General features: G+C 50.3%; 1 protein-coding gene across 1 annotated transcript in view; it reads left to right on the top strand.

Moving 5' to 3' along the window:
• Nucleotides 1–22784, top strand: part of JMJD4 (jumonji domain containing 4) — a 107171-nt gene that overhangs the window by 2650 nt on the left and 81737 nt on the right. The window lies entirely within an intron of this gene.

The following is a 22784-nucleotide window of genomic DNA, read 5'->3' as shown; positions in this document are numbered from 1 at the left end:
TACAACAGATCCAGTTGCAGCAGAAAGCGCAGCACCAGCTGGAGCAACAACAGCAGATACGCCAATCAGGGCAGAGCAACTGCCCCACCCCCATTGCCGACTGATGACTCGCACGTCAGGAAGGCGATAAGACTGGCCATGCAGAAGATGAGCGCGGGTGATAATGTAAAAGCCTTTCCGACAGTCTTTGAGAGAGTGGCTGATCGGGAGAGATTTCCACCAGAGCAGTGGGCAGAGGTTCTGACTCAATATTTGTCGGGCGAACCCCAAAAGGCATATTACGACTTGGCACTGCAGGATGCCAAGATATATGCCAAACTAAAGAAAGAGATCTTTGCACGCCTGGGAGTGGATATGGCGATGAGAGCCCAACAAGTCCGCCACTGGTCATACGCCAGCGACAAACCCCCTCGCTCGCAGATGTTTGACCTACTGCATCTCGATCAGAAGTGGTTGCAGCCAGAGTCTTCCACTCCGGCCCAGATGGTCGAGCGGGTGGTGCTTGATAGATTCATGCACTCCCTTCCCAGGTCTGTACAGACTTGGGTTGACCAGGGCGACCCTCAGAACACGCACGACCTCGTCGGCCTTGTAGAGAGGTACCAGGTGGTTGAGAAATCCCTTGGGAACCAGACATAGTCACCTCCTTGTACTGGGATACCCAAAAAGGGATATCCCCCACCATGGAGGAGGTTTAGAGCAACAACTGGTGGGCATCCCACTTCCACAGAAGGTGTCGCAAGGACTGTTGTTAAGGATATAGTCTGTTGGCGGTGTCACAATCCTGGACACATTGACACCTGGTGTCATATGTCTCCTGAGCCAATGGAATGCAGCCTAGGCAGGCGGTGTTCCTATTATGCTTATCCGGCCTGCAGTGTGGATTGTCAAACCGGCGAGGGGGCCGCAGGCGTGTGCCGTGTCCATTAATGGAGTAAAGGTGCTTGGACTGTTAGACTCTGGGAGTCTGGGTGACCCTAATCAGGGCGAGGGCTCAAGAGGTTCCACATACTTTTTGACTAAGGACCTGTGGAACAGGTTGTGGCCCTTAAGGGCCCGAGGAAGTTCAAGACGGAACGCTGCTGGGTTCATGACGGCGGTTATTTTATAGGGACCAATAAACCTAGGTCCCAGCTTCCAAGAATGAACTTTGGATCTTATATTCCTGGTAGACAATCACACAGTCATTCACATTCGGGTCCAGACCTGGCAAGCGTTTTCTGTCAGCCATACGTTTATATCTGTCTCCCATGATCTTTAAATTACACAGAACCCCCCCGCCATACCGAGGAGAGCGACGAAGCAAACCGTTCCTCCTCAGGAACTCCCGAAGCTTTTCCCCCACTAAAGGTACCAAACTGTGGGTGATAACCGTATGCACCGAAGAACGGTGACCTGCCAGTGGATTCTTGACGATGATTATTAATGGCAAATTCTGCCAGCGGTAAGTAGGATGAACAATCCTCCTGATTTTCGGAGACGAAACACCTGAAGTAGGTCTCCAAGTTCTGATTGACATGCTCAGACTGTTCACTGGACTGAGGGTGGAAGGCAGAGGAAAAGGACAGCTGCACCCCCAGTCGAGAACAGAATGCCTTCCAGAACTTGGAAACAAACGATCTGACGCCACATCGGAGGGAACCCCGTGAAGCTTCACAATCTCATTTATAAACACCTGAGCAAGTGTCTTGGCATTTGGAAGTGCAGGTAATGCGACGAAGTGAACCATTTTACTGAACCTATCTACTACCACCAAAACCACCATTTTTCCTGTAGAAACCCGTAGGTCAGTAATAAAATCCATGGACAAGTGTGTCCATGGTCTGCTAGGGATAGGTAGCGTAAGAAGAGGACCAGACGGATGGGTATGCGAAACCTTAGAACGCGCGCAAATACTACAAGCAGTTACGTGTTCAATCACATCCCGATGCAGCCACGGCAACCAAAAATGACGAGAGAGGGGGTCCGCGGTTGCCTTACCACCTGGATGACCAGCAAGCACAGAGTTATGATGTTCCTTGATTACTTTGCGGCGCAGATCAGATGGTACAAATAACCTTCCTGGAGGGCAGGAGGCCGGGGCGTCCCCCTGAGCCTCCAACACCTCACCCTTCAGTTCAGGAAACGGTGCTGAAATGACTACCCCTTTCTGTAATATCGGGGCAAGGTCCTCATGGTCACCACCACCAGGGAAGCTCCGGGACAAAGCATCAGCCTTGATATTTTTGACCCCTAGACGAAAAGGGACAACAAAATTGAACCTAGTAAAAAACAGGGACCATCTGACTTGCCTAGGGTTGAGACGTTTAGCTGACTGGAGATATGACAGGTTCTTATGGTCAGTAATAACAGTAATAAGATGGACAGCTCCCTCCAACCAATGTCCCCATTACTCCAACGCCAATTTGATCGCCAAGAGTTCCCTATTACCCACATCATAATTCTCTAAGCCGAAGACAATTTTTTAGAAAAGAAGGCGCATGGACGCCATTTACCAGGGGACGAACCCTGAGATAACACAGCCCCAACCCCGACATCCGAAGCATCGACCTCCACAATAAAGGGTTGGGAAACATCGGGTTGACTGAGTATAGGTGCAGTGGCAAAATGCTTCTTTAAGGAAGAAAAAGCCTGGAGGGAAGCATCCGACCATTTGGCAAAATCAGACCCCTTCTTAGTCATGTCAGTGAGGGGTTTCACTATAACTGAGTAATTTTGGATGAATTTCCAGTAAAGCCCAGAAAACTTTGAAGAGCCGTCAAGTTCTCAGGACGTTCCCAATCAACGACTGCACGGATCTTCTCCGGATCCATCCGAAAACCTGACGATGACAACAAGCACCCCAAAAACTGCACCTCCTGAAGAGCAAAAACATTTTTCTAGTTTGGCATATAGTTTGTTATCCCTTAATATCTGAAGCACCTGCTTAACATGCCCCCGATGTGTCTTAAAATCAGGTGAGTAAACCAAAATATCACCCAGATAGACCACCACAAACCTGCCCACCAAATGATGGAAAATATTATTTATGAAATGCTGGAACACCGCAGGTGCATTGGTCAAACCGAAAGGCATAACCAGACTCTCGAAATGTCCTTCCGGGGTATTGAACGCTGTCTTCTATCCGTCCCCTTCTGTGATTCTAACCAGATTGTAGGCTCCCTTTAAATCCAACTTGGAGAACACCTTAGCTCCCACAACGTGAACAAATCAGGAATCAGAGGAAGAGGGTATGGATCACGGATGGTAATTTGATTTAATTCCCCGAAATCTAAACAGGGACGTAGACCGACATTTTTTTTCTTCACAAAGAAGAACCCTGCCACTACAGGTGAAGATGAGGGTCTGATATGTCCCTTCTCCAGACTTTCCGCAATGAAATCCTTCATGGCTTGTCTCTCAGGGCCAGAAAGATTATACAGGCTGGACTTCGGTAGTTTAGCTCCGGGGGTCAGGTTAATAGGACAGTCATAAGCAGGATGAGGGGGTAAATCCTGACACCCCCTGTCAGAAAAAACATCCTCAAAACCAGACAGAAAAGCAGGCAGCATCCCCATAGAGACAGCAGCAATGGAAACATTCAGACAGTCCTCATGGCAGTAATCTCCCATTCAATAATCTCCCCGGCTTGCAATCCACCAATGGATTATGTTTAACAAGCCAAGGAATACCCAAGACAATCAGTGTGGGAAGATTGTCCAGGACATAGCAAGGAATGATTTCACAATGAACTGACCCCACCCTCAGTTTTACATTATGTACAATCTGAGTAAATTCTCTCTGTGCAAGTGGCGCCGAGTCAATGGCAAAGATGGGAATAGGTTCAGCTAAAGCACAGCAAGCAAGACCATGAGTTTTCACAAACTCTGCACCAACCATGCTGACCCCGACTCCACTGTCAACAAACACAGAAATTTTTTTCGGTTTTGCTCACTAGCGCCACCTCTGCTGTCAGGACAAAGTGGGAACTGCATGTTGGCCACAAATGCATCCCTTGTTTATCCAACTCCAGACTACCAAGAGTTAAACAAGTCTCCTTTTGTTTAGAAATTGAAGGATAGGTCCCAACAAAGTGTCCCTTTTTCCCACAAAAAAAACATACGCCTCTTTTCTTGTGAATCTCCGGGGAGATGTATGATGTAGAGACACCCCCTAACTGCATAGGTTCCTCCACCTCCCCCAGTACTGGTTCACCCCCAGACCGCTCCCTTGGCAACGGTACACAACCCCGACAAGAAGGCCCCGGAGAAGAAGGTTGCACCCGTCTATCCCGAAGGTGCCTATCCAGACGTATGGCCAAAGAAATGGCAGCCTCCAAGGGTTTCATATACGGCCAAGGCATCTTTCAGCCTTTCAGTAAGCCCCTCACAAAATTGGCTTCTTCGGGCTGAGTCCTTCCATTTGGAATCCGCTGCCATCTACGGAATTCAGAACTGTACGTCTCCACTGACCGATTCTCCTGCTGAAGGCGACGTTGCTTAGACGCGGCCATGGCGACTCGGTCAGGGTCATCATAGATGAGGGCCCGAGCCCCAAAAAACTCCTCCACAGACTGGAGACAGACTGAATCCTGTGGTAAGGAAAACGCCCACGACTGAGATTTTCCCTACAGTAGAGAGATCACAATACCAACCCGTCGCTCCTCATTACCGGAGGAGTAGGGACGAAGCTTGAAGTACAATTCGCAGGCCTCCTTAAACACTAAAAACATGTCCCTACCTCCTGAAAACCTGTCCGGGAGGGCAACCTGGGGTTCAGACTGGACAGACCTACCTGCAGAGACCCCCATATTGGCGACCTGTAACCGCTGATGCTGCTGCTGAACCTCACAGCGGAGGTCCTTCACCTCCAGAGACAGACAGCGGAACTGCGAGCTCTGCAACTGATCCCAGGTCCACGCCCAAAAACACAGAGAAAAAACAAAACAAAGTGTCAGTGTTTTTTTTTTCCTTTTCAAAATGTGCTCGGCCGACGATAATGTCACTCAAGGTGAAGGAAAGACTTAGTGCAACACAAAGGGAAGAGGGAAAGGGAGCCCAGACTCTAGGGAAAGGGGGGGAGTGGAGACCTCCTAGATTGATCTAGCATCACCCTGTCACCCCTAACGTCCCTGTATTGGCTTTTAACCAATCGCCGCACGCGTGCCTCGCTCTGTCTTTAACTGGCGCTTGGCTCAGGCTAGGGAAGGGAGGAGATGAGCACTAGTCAATCTCCACTAAACACTATAGACAACAAAGAAGGACAAACGGGGAAATAGATTAGGACTTGTTTATTTTGTGGAACCCTCACATGGTTTATGCCGTATAATAAACCCGCAGGAAGTTAACCCGAGTCGTGTTACCGGTGTCTGCCTCTCTGAGCAAGTCACTTTACCACAGTGTGTGCGGCACCTGTGTGTGTGTGTGTACGGCAGCAGTGTGTCCTACCATGTCACACTGACAGGACCCCCTCCGCACTATAATAATCCCCGTCCTATAATGTCACACTGACAGGACCCCCTCCCCCTCCACACTATAATAATCCCTGTCCTATAATGTCACACTGACAGGACCCCCTCCTCCTCCGCACTATAATAATCCCTGTCCTATAATGTCACACTGACAGGACCCCCTCCTCCTCCGCACTATAATAATCCCTGTCCTATAATGTCACACTGACAGGACCCCCTCCCCCTCCGCACTATAATAATCCCTGTCCTATAATGTCACACTGACAGGACCCCCTCCTCCTCCGCACTATAATAATCCCTGTCCTATAATGTCACACTGACAGGACCCCCTCCCCCTCCGCACTATAATAATCCCTGTCCTATAATGTCACACTGACAGGACCCCCTCCGCACTATAATAATCCCTGTCCTATAATGTCACACTGACAGGACCCCCTCCCCCTCCGCACTATAATAATCCCTGTCCTATAATGTCACACTGACAGGACCCCCTCCCCCTCCGCACTATAATAATCCCTGTCCTACAATGTCACACTGACAGGATCCCCTCCCCCTCCGCACTATAATAATCCCTGTCCTACAATGTCACACTGACAGGACCCCCTCCCCCTCCGCACTATAATAATCCCTGTCCTATAATATCACACTGACAGGACCCCCTCCCCCTCCGCACTATAATAATCCCTGTCCTATAATGTCACACTGACAGGACCCCCTCCCCCTCCGCACTATAATAATCCCTGTCCTATAATGTCACACTGACAGGACCCCCTCCCCCTCGGCACTATAATAATCCCTGTCCTATAATGTCACACTGACAGGACCCCCTCCGCACTATAATAATCCCTGTCCTACAATGTCACACTGACAGGATCCCTTCCCCCTCCGCACTATAATAATCCCTGTCCTATAATGTCACACTGACAGGACCCCCTCCGCACTATAATAATCCCTGTCCTACAATGTCACACTGACAGGACCCCCTCCCCCTCTGCACTATAATAATCCCTGTCCTATAATGTCACACTGACAGGACCCCCTCCCCCTCTGCACTATAATAATCCCTGTCCTACAATGTCACACTGACAGGATCCCTTCCCCCTCCGCACTATAATAATCCCTGTCCTATAATGTCACACTGACAGGACCCCCTCCGCACTATAATAATCCCTGTCCTACAATGTCACACTGACAGGATCCCTTCCCCCTCCGCACTATAATAATCCCTGTCCTATAATGTCACACTGACAGGACCCCCTCCCCCTCCGCACTATAATAATCCCTGTCCTATAATGTCACACTGACAGGACCCCCTCCCCCTCCGCACTATAATAATCCCTGTCCTATAATGTCACACTGACAGGACCCCCTCCTCCTCCGCACTATAATAATCCCTGTCCTACAATGTCACACTGACAGGATCCCTTCCCCCTCCGCACTATAATAATCCCTGTCCTACAATGTCACACTGACAGGACCCCCTCCCCCTCTGCACTATAATAATCCCTGTCCTACAATGTCACACTGACAGGATCCCTTCCCCCTCCGCACTATAATAATCCCTGTCCTATAATGTCACACTGACAGGACCCCTTCCCCCTCCGCACTATAATAATCCCTGTCCTATAATGTCACACTGACAGGACCCCCTCCCCCTCCGCACTATAATAATCCCTGTCCTACCATGTCACACTGACAGGACCCCCTCCCCCTCCGCACTATAATAATCCCTGTCCTATAATGTCACACTGACAGGACCCCCTCCCCCTCCGCACTATAATAATCCCTGTCCTATAATATCACACTGACAGGACCCCCTCCCCCTCCGCACTATAATAATCCCTGTCCTATAATGTCACACTGACAGGACCCCCTCCCCCTCCACACTATAATAATCCCTGTCCTACCATGTCACACTGACAGGACCCCCTCCCCCTCCACACTATAATAATCCCTGTCCTATAATGTCACACTGACAGGACCCCCTCCCCCTCCGCACTATAATAATCCCTGTCCTATAATGTCACACTGACAGGACCCCCTCCCCCTCCGCACTATAATAATCCCTGTCCTATAATGTCACACTGGCAGGACCCCCTCCCCTTCCACACTATAATAATCCCTGTCCTACAATGTCACACTGACAGGATCCCCTCCCCCTCCGCACTATAATAATCCCTGTCCTATAATGTCACACTGACAGGACCCCCTCCCCCTCCGCACTATAATAATCCCTGTCCTATAATGTCACACTGACAGGACCCCCTCCCCCTCCGCACTATAATAATCCCTGTCCTATAATGTCACACTGACAGGACCCCCTCCCCCTCCGCACTATAATAATCCCTGTCCTATAATGTCACACTGACAGGACCCCCTCCCCCTCCACACTATAATAATCCCTGTCCTATAATGTCACACTGACAGGACCCCCTCCCCCTCCGCACTATAATAATCCCTGTCCTATAATGTCACACTGACAGGACCCCCTCCCCCTCCGCACTATAATAATCCCTGTCCTATAATGTCACACTGACAGGACCCCCCCCCTCTCCGCACTATAATAATCCCTGTCCTATAATGTCACACTGGCAGGACCCCCTCCTCCTCCGCATTATAATAATCCCTGTCCTATAATATCACACTGACAGGACCCCCTCCCCCTCCGCACTATAATAATCCCTGTCCTATAATGTCACACTGACAGGACCCCCTCCCCCTCCGCACTATAATAATCCCTGTCCTATAATATCACACTGACAGGACCCCCTCCCCCTCCGCACTATAATAATCCCTGTCCTATAATGTCACACTGACAGGACCCCCTCCCCCTCCACACTATAATAATCCCTGTCCTATAATGTCACACTGACAGGACCCCCTCCCCCTCCGCACTATAATAATCCCTGTCCTATAATGTCACACTGACAGGACCCCCTCCTCCTCCGCATTATAATAATCCCTGTCCTATAATGTCACACTGACAGGACCCCCTCCTCCTCCGCATTATAATAATCCCTGTCCTATAATGTCACACTGACAGGACCCCCTCCTCCTCCGCATTATAATAATTCCTGTCCTATAATGTCACACTGACAGGACCCCCTCCTCCTCCGCACTATAATAATCCCTGTCCTATAATGTCACACTGACAGGACCCCCTCCCCCTCCGCATTATAATAATCCCTGTCCTATAATGTCACACTGACAGGACCCCCTCCCCCTCCGCACTATAATAATCCCTGTCCTATAATGTCACACTGACAGGACCCCCTCCCCCTCCGCACTATAATAATCCCTGTCCTATAATGTCACACTGACAGGACCCCCTCCTCCTCCGCACTATAATAATCCCTGTCCTACCATGTCACACTGACAGGACCCCCTCCTCCTCCGCACTATAATAATCCCTGTCCTATAATGTCACACTGACAGGACCCCCTCCCCCTCCGCACTATAATAATCCCTGTCCTATAATGTCACACTGACAGGACCCCCTCCTCCTCCGCACTATAATAATCCCTGTCCTACCATGTCACACTGACAGGACCCCCTCCTCCTCCGCACTATAATAATCCCTGTCCTATAATGTCACACTGACAGGACCCCCTCCCCCTCCGCACTATAATAATCCCTGTCCTATAATGTCACACTGACAGGATCCCTTCCCCCTCCGCACTATAATAATCCCTGTCCTATAATGTCACACTGACAGGACCCCCTCCCCCTCTGCACTATAATAATCCCTGTCCTATAATGTCACACTGACAGGATCCCTTCCCCCTCCGCACTATAATAATCCCTGTCCTATAATGTCACACTGACAGGACCCCCTCCCCCTCCGCACTATAATAATCCCTGTCCTATAATGTCACACTGACAGGACCCCCTCCTCCTCCGCACTATAATAATCCCTGTCCTACAATGTCACACTGACAGGATCCCTTCCCCCTCCGCACTATAATAATCCCTGTCCTACAATGTCACACTGACAGGACCCCCTCCGCACTATAATAATCCCTGTCCTATAATGTCACACTGACAGGACCCCCTCCTCCTCCGCACTATAATAATCCCTGTCCTACAATGTCACACTGACAGGACCCCCTCCCCCTCTGCACTATAATAATCCCTGTCCTACAATGTCACACTGACAGGATCCCTTCCCCCTCCGCACTATAATAATCCCTGTCCTATAATGTCACACTGACAGGACCCCCTCCCCCTCCGCACTATAATAATCCCTGTCCTACCATGTCACACTGACAGGACCCCCTCCCCCTCCGCACTATAATAATCCCTGTCCTACAATGTCACACTGACAGGACCCCCTCCCCCTCCGCACTATAATAATCCCTGTCCTATAATGTCACACTGACAGGACCCCCTCCCCCTCCGCACTATAATAATCCCTGTCCTACAATGTCACACTGACAGGACCCCCTCCCCCTCCGCACTATAATAATCCCTGTCCTATAATGTCACACTGACAGGACCCCCTCCCCCTCCGCACTATAATAATCCCTGTCCTATAATGTCACACTGGCAGGACCCCCTCCCCTTCCACACTATAATAATCCCTGTCCTACCATATCACACTGACAGGACCCCCTCCCCCTCCGCACTATAATAATCCCTGTCCTATAATGTCACACTGACAGGACCCCCTCCCCCTCCGCACTATAATAATCCCTGTCCTACAATGTCACACTGACAGGATCCCCTCCCCCTCCGCACTATAATAATCCCTGTCCTACAATGTCACACTGACAGGACCCCCTCCCCCTCCGCACTATAATAATCCCTGTCCTATAATGTCACACTGACAGGACCCCCTCCCCCTCCGCACTATAATAATCCCTGTCCTATAATGTCACACTGACAGGACCCCCTCCCCCTCCGCACTATAATAATCCCTGTCCTATAATGTCACACTGACAGGACCCCCTCCCCCTCCGCACTATAATAATCCCTGTCCTATAATGTCACACTGACAGGACCCCCTCCCCCTCCGCACTATAATAATCCCTGTCCTATAATGTCACACTGACAGGACCCCCTCCGCACTATAATAATCCCTGTCCTACAATGTCACACTGACAGGATCCCTTCCCCCTCCGCACTATAATAATCCCTGTCCTATAATGTCACACTGACAGGACCCCCTCCCCCTCTGCACTATAATAATCCCTGTCCTATAATGTCACACTGACAGGATCCCTTCCCCCTCCGCACTATAATAATCCCTGTCCTATAATGTCACACTGACAGGACCCCCTCCCCCTCCGCACTATAATAATCCCTGTCCTATAATGTCACACTGACAGGACCCCCTCCTCCTCCGCACTATAATAATCCCTGTCCTACAATGTCACACTGACAGGATCCCTTCCCCCTCCGCACTATAATAATCCCTGTCCTACAATGTCACACTGACAGGACCCCCTCCGCACTATAATAATCCCTGTCCTATAATGTCACACTGACAGGACCCCCTCCCCCTCTGCACTATAATAATCCCTGTCCTACAATGTCACACTGACAGGATCCCTTACCCCTCCGCACTATAATAATCCCTGTCCTATAATGTCACACTGACAGGACCCCCTCCTCCTCTGCACTATAATAATCCCTGTCCTATAATGTCACACTGACAGGATCCCTTCCCCCTCCGCACTATAATAATCCCTGTCCTATAATGTCACACTGACAGGACCCCTTCCCCCTCCGCACTATAATAATCCCTGTCCTATAATGTCACACTGACAGGACCCCCTCCCCCTCCGCACTATAATAATCCCTGTCCTATAATGTCACACTGACAGGACCCCCTCCCCCTCCGCACTATAATAATCCCTGTCCTACCATGTCACACTGACAGGACCCCCTCCCCCTCCGCACTATAATAATCCCTGTCCTATAATGTCACACTGACAGGACCCCCTCCCCCTCCGCACTATAATAATCCCTGTCCTATAATGTCACACTGACAGGACCCCCTCCCCCTCCGCACTATAATAATCCCTGTCCTACCATGTCACACTGACAGGACCCCCTCCCCCTCCGCACTATAATAATCCCTGTCCTATAATGTCACACTGACAGGACCCCCTCCCCCTCCGCACTATAATAATCCCTGTCCTATAATGTCACACTGACAGGACCCCCTCCCCCTCCGCACTATAATAATCCCTGTCCTATAATGTCACACTGGCAGGACCCCCTCCCCTTCCACACTATAATAATCCCTGTCCTACAATGTCACACTGACAGGATCCCCTCCCCCTCCGCACTATAATAATCCCTGTCCTATAATGTCACACTGACAGGACCCCCTCCCCCTCCGCACTATAATAATCCCTGTCCTATAATGTCACACTGACAGGACCCCCTCCCCCTCCGCACTATAATAATCCCTGTCCTATAATGTCACACTGACAGGACCCCCTCCCCCTCCGCACTATAATAATCCCTGTCCTATAATGTCACACTGACAGGACCCCCTCCCCCTCCACACTATAATAATCCCTGTCCTATAATGTCACACTGACAGGACCCCCTCCCCCTCCGCACTATAATAATCCCTGTCCTATAATGTCACACTGACAGGACCCCCTCCCCCTCCGCACTATAATAATCCCTGTCCTATAATGTCACACTGACAGGACCCCCCCCCCCTCCGCACTATAATAATCCCTGTCCTATAATGTCACACTGGCAGGACCCCCTCCTCCTCCGCATTATAATAATCCCTGTCCTATAATGTCACACTGACAGGACCCCCTCCTCCTCCGCATTATAATAATCCCTGTCCTATAATGTCACACTGACAGGACCCCCTCCTCCTCCGCATTATAATAATTCCTGTCCTATAATGTCACACTGACAGGACCCCCTCCTCCTCCGCACTATAATAATCCCTGTCCTATAATGTCACACTGACAGGACCCCCTCCCCCTCCGCATTATAATAATCCCTGTCCTATAATGTCACACTGACAGGACCCCCTCCCCCTCCGCACTATAATAATCCCTGTCCTATAATGTCACACTGACAGGACCCCCTCCCCCTCCGCACTATAATAATCCCTGTCCTATAATGTCACACTGACAGGACCCCCTCCCCCTCCGCACTATAATAATCCCTGTCCTATAATGTCACACTGACAGGACCCCCTCCCCCTCCGCACTATAATAATCCCTGTCCTATAATGTCATACTGACAGGACCCCCTCCCCCTCCGCACTATAATAATCCCTGTCCTATAATGTCACACTGACAGGACCCCCTCCTCCTCCGCATTATAATAATCCCTGTCCTATAATGTCACACTGACAGGACCCCCTCCCCCTCCGCACTATAATAATCCCTGTCCTATAATGTCACACTGACAGGACCCCCTCCCCCTCCACACTATAATAATCCCTGTCCTATAATGTCACACTGACAGGACCCCCTCCCCCTCCGCACTATAATAATCCCTGTCCTATAATGTCACACTGACAGGACCCCCTCCTCCTCCGCACTATAATAATCCCTGTCCTATAATGTCACACTGACAGGACCCCCTCCTCCTCCGCATTATAATAATCCCTGTCCTATAATGTCACACTGACAGGACCCCCTCCCCCTCCGCACTATAATAATCCCTGTCCTATAATGTTACACTGGCAGGACCCCCTCCCCCTCCGCACTATAATAATCCCTGTCCTATAATGTCACACTGACAGGACCCCCTCCCCCTCCGCACTATAATAATCCCTGTCCTATAATGTTACACTGGCAGGACCCCCTCCCCCTCCGCACTATAATAATCCCTGTCCTATAATGTCACACTGACAGGACCCCCTCCCCCTCCGCACTATAATAATCCCTGTCCTATAATGTCACACTGGCAGGACCCCCTCCTCCTCCGCACTATAATAATCCCTGTCCTATAATGTCACACTGACAGGACCCCCTCCCCCTCCGCATTATAATAATCCCTGTCCTATAATGTCACACTGACAGGACCCCCTCCTCCTCCGCACTATAATAATCCCTGTCCTATAATGTCACACTGACAGGACCCCCTCCTCCTCCGCATTATAATAATCCCTGTCCTATAATGTCACACTGACAGGACCCTCCTCCTCCTCCGCACTATAATAATCCCTGTCCTATAATGTCACACTGACAGGACCCCCTCCCCCTCCGCACTATAATAATCCCTGTCCTATAATGTTACACTGATAGGACCCCCTCCCCCTCCGCACTATAATAATCCCTGTCCTATAATGTCACACTGACAGGACCCCCTCCCCCTCCGCACTATAATAATCCCTGTCCTATAATGTCACACTGACAGGACCCCCTCCTCCTCCGCACTATAATAATCCCTGTCCTATAATATCACACTGACAGGACCCCCTCCCCCTCCGCACTATAATAATCCCTGTCCTATAATGTCACACTGACAGGACCCCCTCCTCCTCCGCATTATAATAATCCCTGTCCTATAATGTCACACTGACAGGACCCCCTCCGCACTATAATAATCCCTGTCCTACCATGTCACACTGACAGGACCCCCTCCCCCTCCACACTATAATAATCCCTGTCCTATAATGTCACACTGACAGGACCCCCTCCCCCTCCGCACTATAATAATCCCTGTCCTATAATGTCACATTGACAGGACCCCCTCCCCCTCCGCACTATAATAATCCCTGTCCTATAATGTCACACTGACAGGACCCCCTCCCCCTCCGCATTATAATAATCCCTGTCCTATAATGTCACACTGACAGGACCCCCTCCCCCTCCGCATTATAATAATCCCTGTCCTATAATGTCACACTGACAGGACCCCCTCCCCCTCCGCACTATAATAATCCCTGTCCTATAATGTCACACTGACAGGACCCCCTCCTCCTCCACACTATAATAATCCCTGTCCTATAATGTCACACTGACAGGACCCCCTCCTCCTCCGCATTATAATAATCCCTGTCCTATAATGTCACACTGACAGGACCCCCTCCTCCTCCGCATTATAATAATCCCTGTCCTATAATGTCACACTGACAGGACCCCCTCCGCACTATAATAATCCCTGTCCTACCATGTCACACTGACAGGACCCCCTCCCCCTCCACACTATAATAATCCCTGTCCTATAATGTCACACTGACAGGACCCCCTCCCCCTCCGCACTATAATAATCCCTGTCCTATAATGTCACACTGACAGGACCCCCTCCCCCTCCGCACTATAATAATCCCTGTCCTATAATGTCACACTGACAGGACCCCCTCCCCCTCCGCACTATAATAATCCCTGTCCTATAATGTCACACTGACAGGACCCCCTCCCCCTCTGCACTATAATAATCCCTGTCCTATAATGTCACACTGACAGGACCCCCTCCCCCTCCGCACTATAATAATCCCTGTCCTATAATGTCACACTGACAGGACCCCCTCCCCCTCCGCACTATAATAATCCCTGTCCTATAATGTCACACTGGCAGGACCCCCTCCCCCTCCGCATTATAATAATCCCTGTCCTATAATGTCACACTGACAGGACCCCCTCCTCCTCCGCACTATAATAATCCCTGTCCTATAATGTCACACTGACAGGACCCCCTCCTCCTCCGCATTATAATAATCCCTGTCCTATAATGTCACACTGACAGGACCCCCTCCCCCCCGCATTATAATAATCCCTGTCCTATAATGTCACACTGACATGACCCCCTCCCCCTCGGCACTATAATAATCCCTGTCCTATAATATCACACTGACAGGACCCCCTCCCCCTCCGCACTATAATAATCCCTGTCCTATAATGTCACACTGACAGGACCCCCTCCCCCTCGGCATTATAATAATACCTGTCCTATAATGTCACACTGACAGGACCCCCTCCTCCTCCGCACTATAATAATCCCTGTCCTATAATGTCACACTGACAGGACCCCCTCCCCCTCCGCACTATAATAATCCCTGTCCTATCATGTCACACTGACAGGACCCCCTCCCCCTCCGCATTATAATAATACCTGTCCTATAATGTCACACTGACAGGACCCCCTCCTCCTCCGCACTATAATAATCCCTGTCCTATAATGTCACACTGACAGGACCCCCTCCGCATTATAATAATACCTGTCCTATAATGTCACACTGACAGGACCCCCTCCCCCTCCGCACTATAATAATCCCTGTCCTATAATGTCACACTGACAGGACCCCCTCCCCCTCCGCACTATAATAATCCCTGTCCTATAATGTCACACTGACAGGACCCCCTCCTGCTCCGCATTATAATAATCCCTGTCCTATAATGTCACACTGACAGGACCCCCTCCGCATTATAATAATACCTGTCCTATAATGTCACACTGACAGGACCCCCTCCTCCTCCGCACTATAATAATCCCTGTCCTATAATGTCACACTGACAGGACCCCCTCCCCCTCCGCACTATAATAATCCCTGTCCTATAATGTCACACTGACAGGACCCCCTCCCCCTCCGCACTATAATAATCCCTGTCCTATAATGTCACACTGACAGGACCCCCTCCCCCTCCGCATTATAATAATCCCTGTCCTATAATGTCACACTGACAGGACCCTCCTCCTCCTCCGCACTATAATAATCCCTGTCCTATAATGTCACACTGACAGGACCCCCTCCCCCTCCACACTATAATAATCCCTGTCCTATAATGTCACACTGACAGGACCCCCTCCCCCTCCGCACTATAATAATCCCTGTCCTATAATGTCACACTGACAGGACCCCCTCCCCCTCCGCACTATAATAATCCCTGTCCTATAATGTCACACTGACAGGACCCCCTCCCCCTCCGCACTATAATAATCCCTGTCCTACCATGTCACACTGACAGGACCCCCTCCCCCTCCGCACTATAATAATCCCTGTCCTATAATGTCACACTGACAGGACCCCCTCCCCCTCCGCACTATAATAATCCCTGTCCTATAATGTCACACTGACAGGACCCCCTCCCCCTCCGCACTATAATAATCCCTGTCCTATAATGTCACACTGGCAGGACCCCCTCCCCTTCCACACTATAATAATCCCTGTCCTACAATGTCACACTGACAGGATCCCCTCCCCCTCCGCACTATAATAATCCCTGTCCTATAATGTCACACTGACAGGACCCCCTCCCCCTCCGCACTATAATAATCCCTGTCCTATAATGTCACACTGACAGGACCCCCTCCCCCTCCGCACTATAATAATCCCTGTCCTATAATGTCACACTGACAGGACCCCCTCCCCCTCCGCACTATAATAATCCCTGTCCTATAATGTCACACTGACAGGACCCCCTCCCCCTCCGCACTATAATAATCCCTGTCCTATAATGTCACACTGACAGGACCCCCTCCCCCTCCGCACTATAATAATCCCTGTCCTATAATGTCACACTGACAGGACCCCCTCCCCCTCCGCACTATAATAATCCCTGTCCTATAATGTCACACTGACAGGACCCCCCCCCCCTCCGCACTATAATAATCCCTGTCCTATAATGTCACACTGGCAGGACCCCCTCCTCCTCCGCATTATAATAATCCCTGTCCTATAATGTCACACTGACAGGACCCCCTCCTCCTCCGCATTATAATAATCCCTGTCCTATAATGTCACACTGACAGGACCCCCTCCTCCTCCGCATTATAATAATTCCTGTCCTATAATGTCACACTGACAGGACCCCCTCCTCCTCCGCACTATAATAATCCCTGTCCTATAATGTCACACTGACAGGACCCCCTCCCCCTCCGCATTATAATAATCCCTGTCCTATAATGTCACACTGACAGGACCCCCTCCCCCTCCGCACTATAATAATCCCTGTCCTATAATGTCACACTGACAGGACCCCCTCCCCCTCCGCACTATAATAATCCCTGTCCTATAATGTCACACTGACAGGACCCCCTCCCCCTCCGCACTATAATAATCCCTGTCCTATAATGTCACACTGACAGGACCCCCTCCTCCTCCGCATTATAATAATCCCTGTCCTATAATGTCACACTGACAGGACCCCCTCCCCCTCCGCACTATAATAATCCCTGTCCTATAATGTCACACTGACAGGACCCCCTCCCCCTCCACACTATAATAATCCCTGTCCTATAATGTCACACTGACAGGACCCCCTCCCCCTCCACACTATAATAATCCCTGTCCTATAATGTCACACTGACAGGACCCCCTCCCCCTCCGCACTATAATAATCCCTGTCCTATAATGTCACACTGACAGGACCCCCTCCACACTATAATAATCCCTGTCCTATAATGTCACACTGACAGGACCCCCTCCCCCTCCGCACTATAATAATCCCTGTCCTATAATGTCACACTGACAGGACCCCCTCCTCCTCCGCACTATAATAATCCCTGTCCTATAATGTCACACTGACAGGACCCCCTCCTCCTCCGCATTATAATAATCCCTGTCCTATAATGTCACACTGACAGGACCCCCTCCCCCTCCGCACTATAATAATCCCTGTCCTATAATGTTACACTGGCAGGACCCCCTCCCCCTCCGCACTATAATAATCCCTGTCCTATAATGTCACACTGACAGGACCCCCTCCCCCTCCGCACTATAATAATCCCTGTCCTATAATGTTACACTGGCAGGACCCCCTCCCCCTCCGCACTATAATAATCCCTGTCCTATAATGTCACACTGACAGGACCCCCTCCCCCTCCGCACTATAATAATCCCTGTCCTATAATGTCACACTGGCAGGACCCCCTCCCCCTCCGCATTATAATAATCCCTGTCCTATAATGTCACACTGACAGGACCCCCTCCTCCTCCGCACTATAATAATCCCTGTCCTATAATGTCACACTGACAGGACCCCCTCCTCCTCCGCACTATAATAATCCCTGTCCTATAATGTCACACTGACAGGACCCCCTCCCCCTCCGCACTATAATAATCCCTGTCCTATAATGTTACACTGATAGGACCCCCTCCCCCTCCGCACTATAATAATCCCTGTCCTATAATGTCACACTGACAGGACCCCCTCCCCCTCCGCACTATAATAATCCCTGTCCTATAATGTCACACTGACAGGACCCCCTCCTCCTCCGCACTATAATAATCCCTGTCCTATAATATCACACTGACAGGACCCCCTCCCCCTCCGCACTATAATAATCCCTGTCCTATAATGTCACACTGACAGGACCCCCTCCTCCTCCGCATTATAATAATCCCTGTCCTATAATGTCACACTGACAGGACCCCCTCCGCACTATAATAATCCCTGTCCTACCATGTCACACTGACAGGACCCCCTCCCCCTCCACACTATAATAATCCCTGTCCTATAATGTCACACTGACAGGACCCCCTCCCCCTCCGCACTATAATAATCCCTGTCCTATAATGTCACATTGACAGGACCCCCTCCCCCTCCGCACTATAATAATCCCTGTCCTATAATGTCACACTGACAGGACCCCCTCCCCCTCCGCATTATAATAATCCCTGTCCTATAATGTCACACTGACAGGACCCCCTCCCCCTCCGCATTATAATAATCCCTGTCCTATAATGTCACACTGACAGGACCCCCTCCCCCTCCGCACTATAATAATCCCTGTCCTATAATGTCACACTGACAGGACCCCCTCCTCCTCCACACTATAATAATCCCTGTCCTATAATGTCACACTGACAGGACCCCCTCCTCCTCCGCATTATAATAATCCCTGTCCTATAATGTCACACTGACAGGACCCCCTCCTCCTCCGCATTATAATAATCCCTGTCCTATAATGTCACACTGACAGGACCCCCTCCGCACTATAATAATCCCTGTCCTACCATGTCACACTGACAGGACCCCCTCCCCCTCCACACTATAATAATCCCTGTCCTATAATGTCACACTGACAGGACCCCCTCCCCCTCCGCACTATAATAATCCCTGTCCTATAATGTCACACTGACAGGACCCCCTCCCCCTCCGCACTATAATAATCCCTGTCCTATAATGTCACACTGACAGAACCCCCTCCCCCTCCGCACTATAATAATCCCTGTCCTATAATGTCACACTGACAGGACCCCCTCCCCCTCTGCACTATAATAATCCCTGTCCTATAATGTCACACTGACAGGACCCCCTCCCCCTCCGCACTATAATAATCCCTGTCCTATAATGTCACACTGACAGGACCCCCTCCCCCTCCGCACTATAATAATCCCTGTCCTATAATGTCACACTGGCAGGACCCCCTCCCCCTCCGCATTATAATAATCCCTGTCCTATAATGTCACACTGACAGGACCCCCTCCTCCTCCGCACTATAATAATCCCTGTCCTATAATGTCACACTGACAGGACCCCCTCCTCCTCCGCATTATAATAATCCCTGTCCTATAATGTCACACTGACAGGACCCCCTCCCCCCCGCATTATAATAATCCCTGTCCTATAATGTCACACTGACATGACCCCCTCCCCCTCCGCACTATAATAATCCCTGTCCTATAATATCACACTGACAGGACCCCCTCCCCCTCCGCACTATAATAATCCCTGTCCTATAATGTCACACTGACAGGACCCCCTCCCCCTCGGCATTATAATAATACCTGTCCTATAATGTCACACTGACAGGACCCCCTCCTCCTCCGCACTATAATAATCCCTGTCCTATAATGTCACACTGACAGGACCCCCTCCCCCTCCGCACTATAATAATCCCTGTCCTATCATGTCACACTGACAGGACCCCCTCCGCATTATAATAATACCTGTCCTATAATGTCACACTGACAGGACCCCCTCCTCCTCCGCACTATAATAATCCCTGTCCTATAATGTCACACTGACAGGACCCCCTCCGCATTATAATAATACCTGTCCTATAATGTCACACTGACAGGACCCCCTCCCCCTCCGCACTATAATAATCCCTGTCCTATAATGTCACACTGACAGGACCCCCTCCCCCTCCGCACTATAATAATCCCTGTCCTATAATGTCACACTGACAGGACCCCCTCCTGCTCCGCATTATAATAATCCCTGTCCTATAATGTCACACTGACAGGACCCCCTCCGCATTATAATAATACCTGTCCTATAATGTCACACTGACAGGACCCCCTCCTCCTCCGCACTATAATAATCCCTGTCCTATAATGTCACACTGACAGGACCCCCTCCCCCTCCGCACTATAATAATCCCTGTCCTATAATGTCACACTGACAGGACCCCCTCCCCCTCCGCACTATAATAATCCCTGTCCTATAATGTCACACTGACAGGACCCCCTCCCCCTCCGCATTATAATAATCCCTGTCCTATAATGTCACACTGACAGGACCCTCCTCCTCCTCCGCACTATAATAATCCCTGTCCTATAATGTCACACTGACAGGACCCCCTCCCCCTCCACACTATAATAATCCCTGTCCTATAATGTCACACTGACAGGACCCCCTCCCCCTCCGCACTATAATAATCCCTGTCCTATAATGTCACACTGACAGGACCCCCTCCCCCTCCGCACTATAATAATCCCTGTCCTATAATGTCACACTGACAGGACCCCCTCCCCCTCCGCACTATAACAATCCCTGTCCTATAATGTCACACTGACAGGACCCCCTCCCCCTCCGCACTATAATAATCCGTGTCCTATAATGTCACACTGACAGGACCCCCTCCCCCTCCGCACTATAATAATCCCTGTCCTATAATGTCACACTGACAGGACCCCCTCCCCCTCCGCACTATAATAATCCCTGTCCTATAATGTCACACTGACAGGACCCCCTCCCCCTCCGCACTATAATAATCCCTGTCCTATAATGTCACACTGACAGGACCCCCTCCTCCTCCGCACTATAATAATCCCTGTCCTATAATGTCACACTGACAGGACCCCCTCCTCCTCCGCATTATAATAATCCCTGTCCTATAATGTCACACTGACAGGACCCCCTCCTCCTCCGCATTATAATAATCCCTGTCCTATAATGTCACACTGACAGGACCCCCTCCCCCTCCGCACTATAATAATCCCTGTCCTATAATGTCACACTGACAGGACCCCCTCCTCCTCCGCATTATAATAATCCCTGTCCTATAATGTCACACTGACAGGACCCCCTCCTCCTCCGCATTATAATAATCCCTGTCCTATAATGTCACACTGACAGGACCCCCTCCTCCTCCGCACTATAATAATCCCTGTCCTATAATATCACACTGACAGGACCCCCTCCTCCTCCGCATTATAATAATCCCTGTCCTATAATGTCACACTGGCAGGACCCCCTCCCCCTCCGCACTATAATAATCCCTGTCCTATAATGTCACACTGACAGGACCCCCTCCTCCTCCGCACTATAATAATCCCTGTCCTATAATGTCACACTGACAGGACCCCCTCCCCCTCCGCACTATAATAATCCCTGTCCTATAATGTCACACTGACAGGACCCCCTCCGCATTATAATAATCCCTGTCCTATAATGTCACACTGACAGGACCCCCTCCCCCTCCGCACTATAATAATCCCTGTCCTATGTCACACTGACAGGACCCCCTCCCCCTCCGCACTATAATAATCCCTGTCCTATAATGTCACACTGACAGGACCCCCTCCCCCTCCGCACTATAATAATCCCTGTCCTATAATGTCACACTGACAGGACCCCCTCCCCCTCCGCACTATAATAATCCCTGTCCTATAATGTCACACTGACAGGACCCCCTCCCCCTCCGCACTATAATAATCCCTGTCCTATAATGTCACACTGACAGGACCCCCTCCTCCTCCGCATTATAATAATCCCTGTCCTATGATGTCACACTGACAGGATCCCCTCCCCCTCCGCACTATAATAATCCCTGTCCTATAATGTCACACTGACAGGACCCCCTCCTCCTCCGCACTATAATAATCCCTGTCCTATAATGTCACACTGTCAGGACCCCCTCCTCCTCCGCACTATAATAATCCCTGTCCTATAATGTCACACTGACAGGACCCCCTCCCCCTCCGCACTATAATAATCCCTGTCCTATAATGTCACACTGACAGGATCCCCTCCCCCTCCGCACTATAATAATCCCTGTCCTATAATGTCACACTGACAGGATCCCCTCCTCCTCCGCATTATAATAATCCCTGTCCTATAATGTCACACTGACAGCATCCCCTCCCCCTCCGCACTATAATAATCCCTGTCCTATAATGTCACACTGACAGGATCCCCTCCCCTCCGCACTATAATAATCCCTGTCCTATAAT

Source organism: Phyllobates terribilis, unplaced genomic scaffold, assembly GCF_046119375.1.
Source record: "Phyllobates terribilis strain yellow unplaced genomic scaffold, ASM4611937v1 Scaffold_4__5_contigs__length_816908805, whole genome shotgun sequence".
In the NCBI taxonomy this organism is placed as follows: Eukaryota; Metazoa; Chordata; class Amphibia; order Anura; family Dendrobatidae; genus Phyllobates; species Phyllobates terribilis.
Note: the sequence above shows the minus strand (reverse complement) of the source record. Positions and strands in the feature narration are given on the sequence as shown.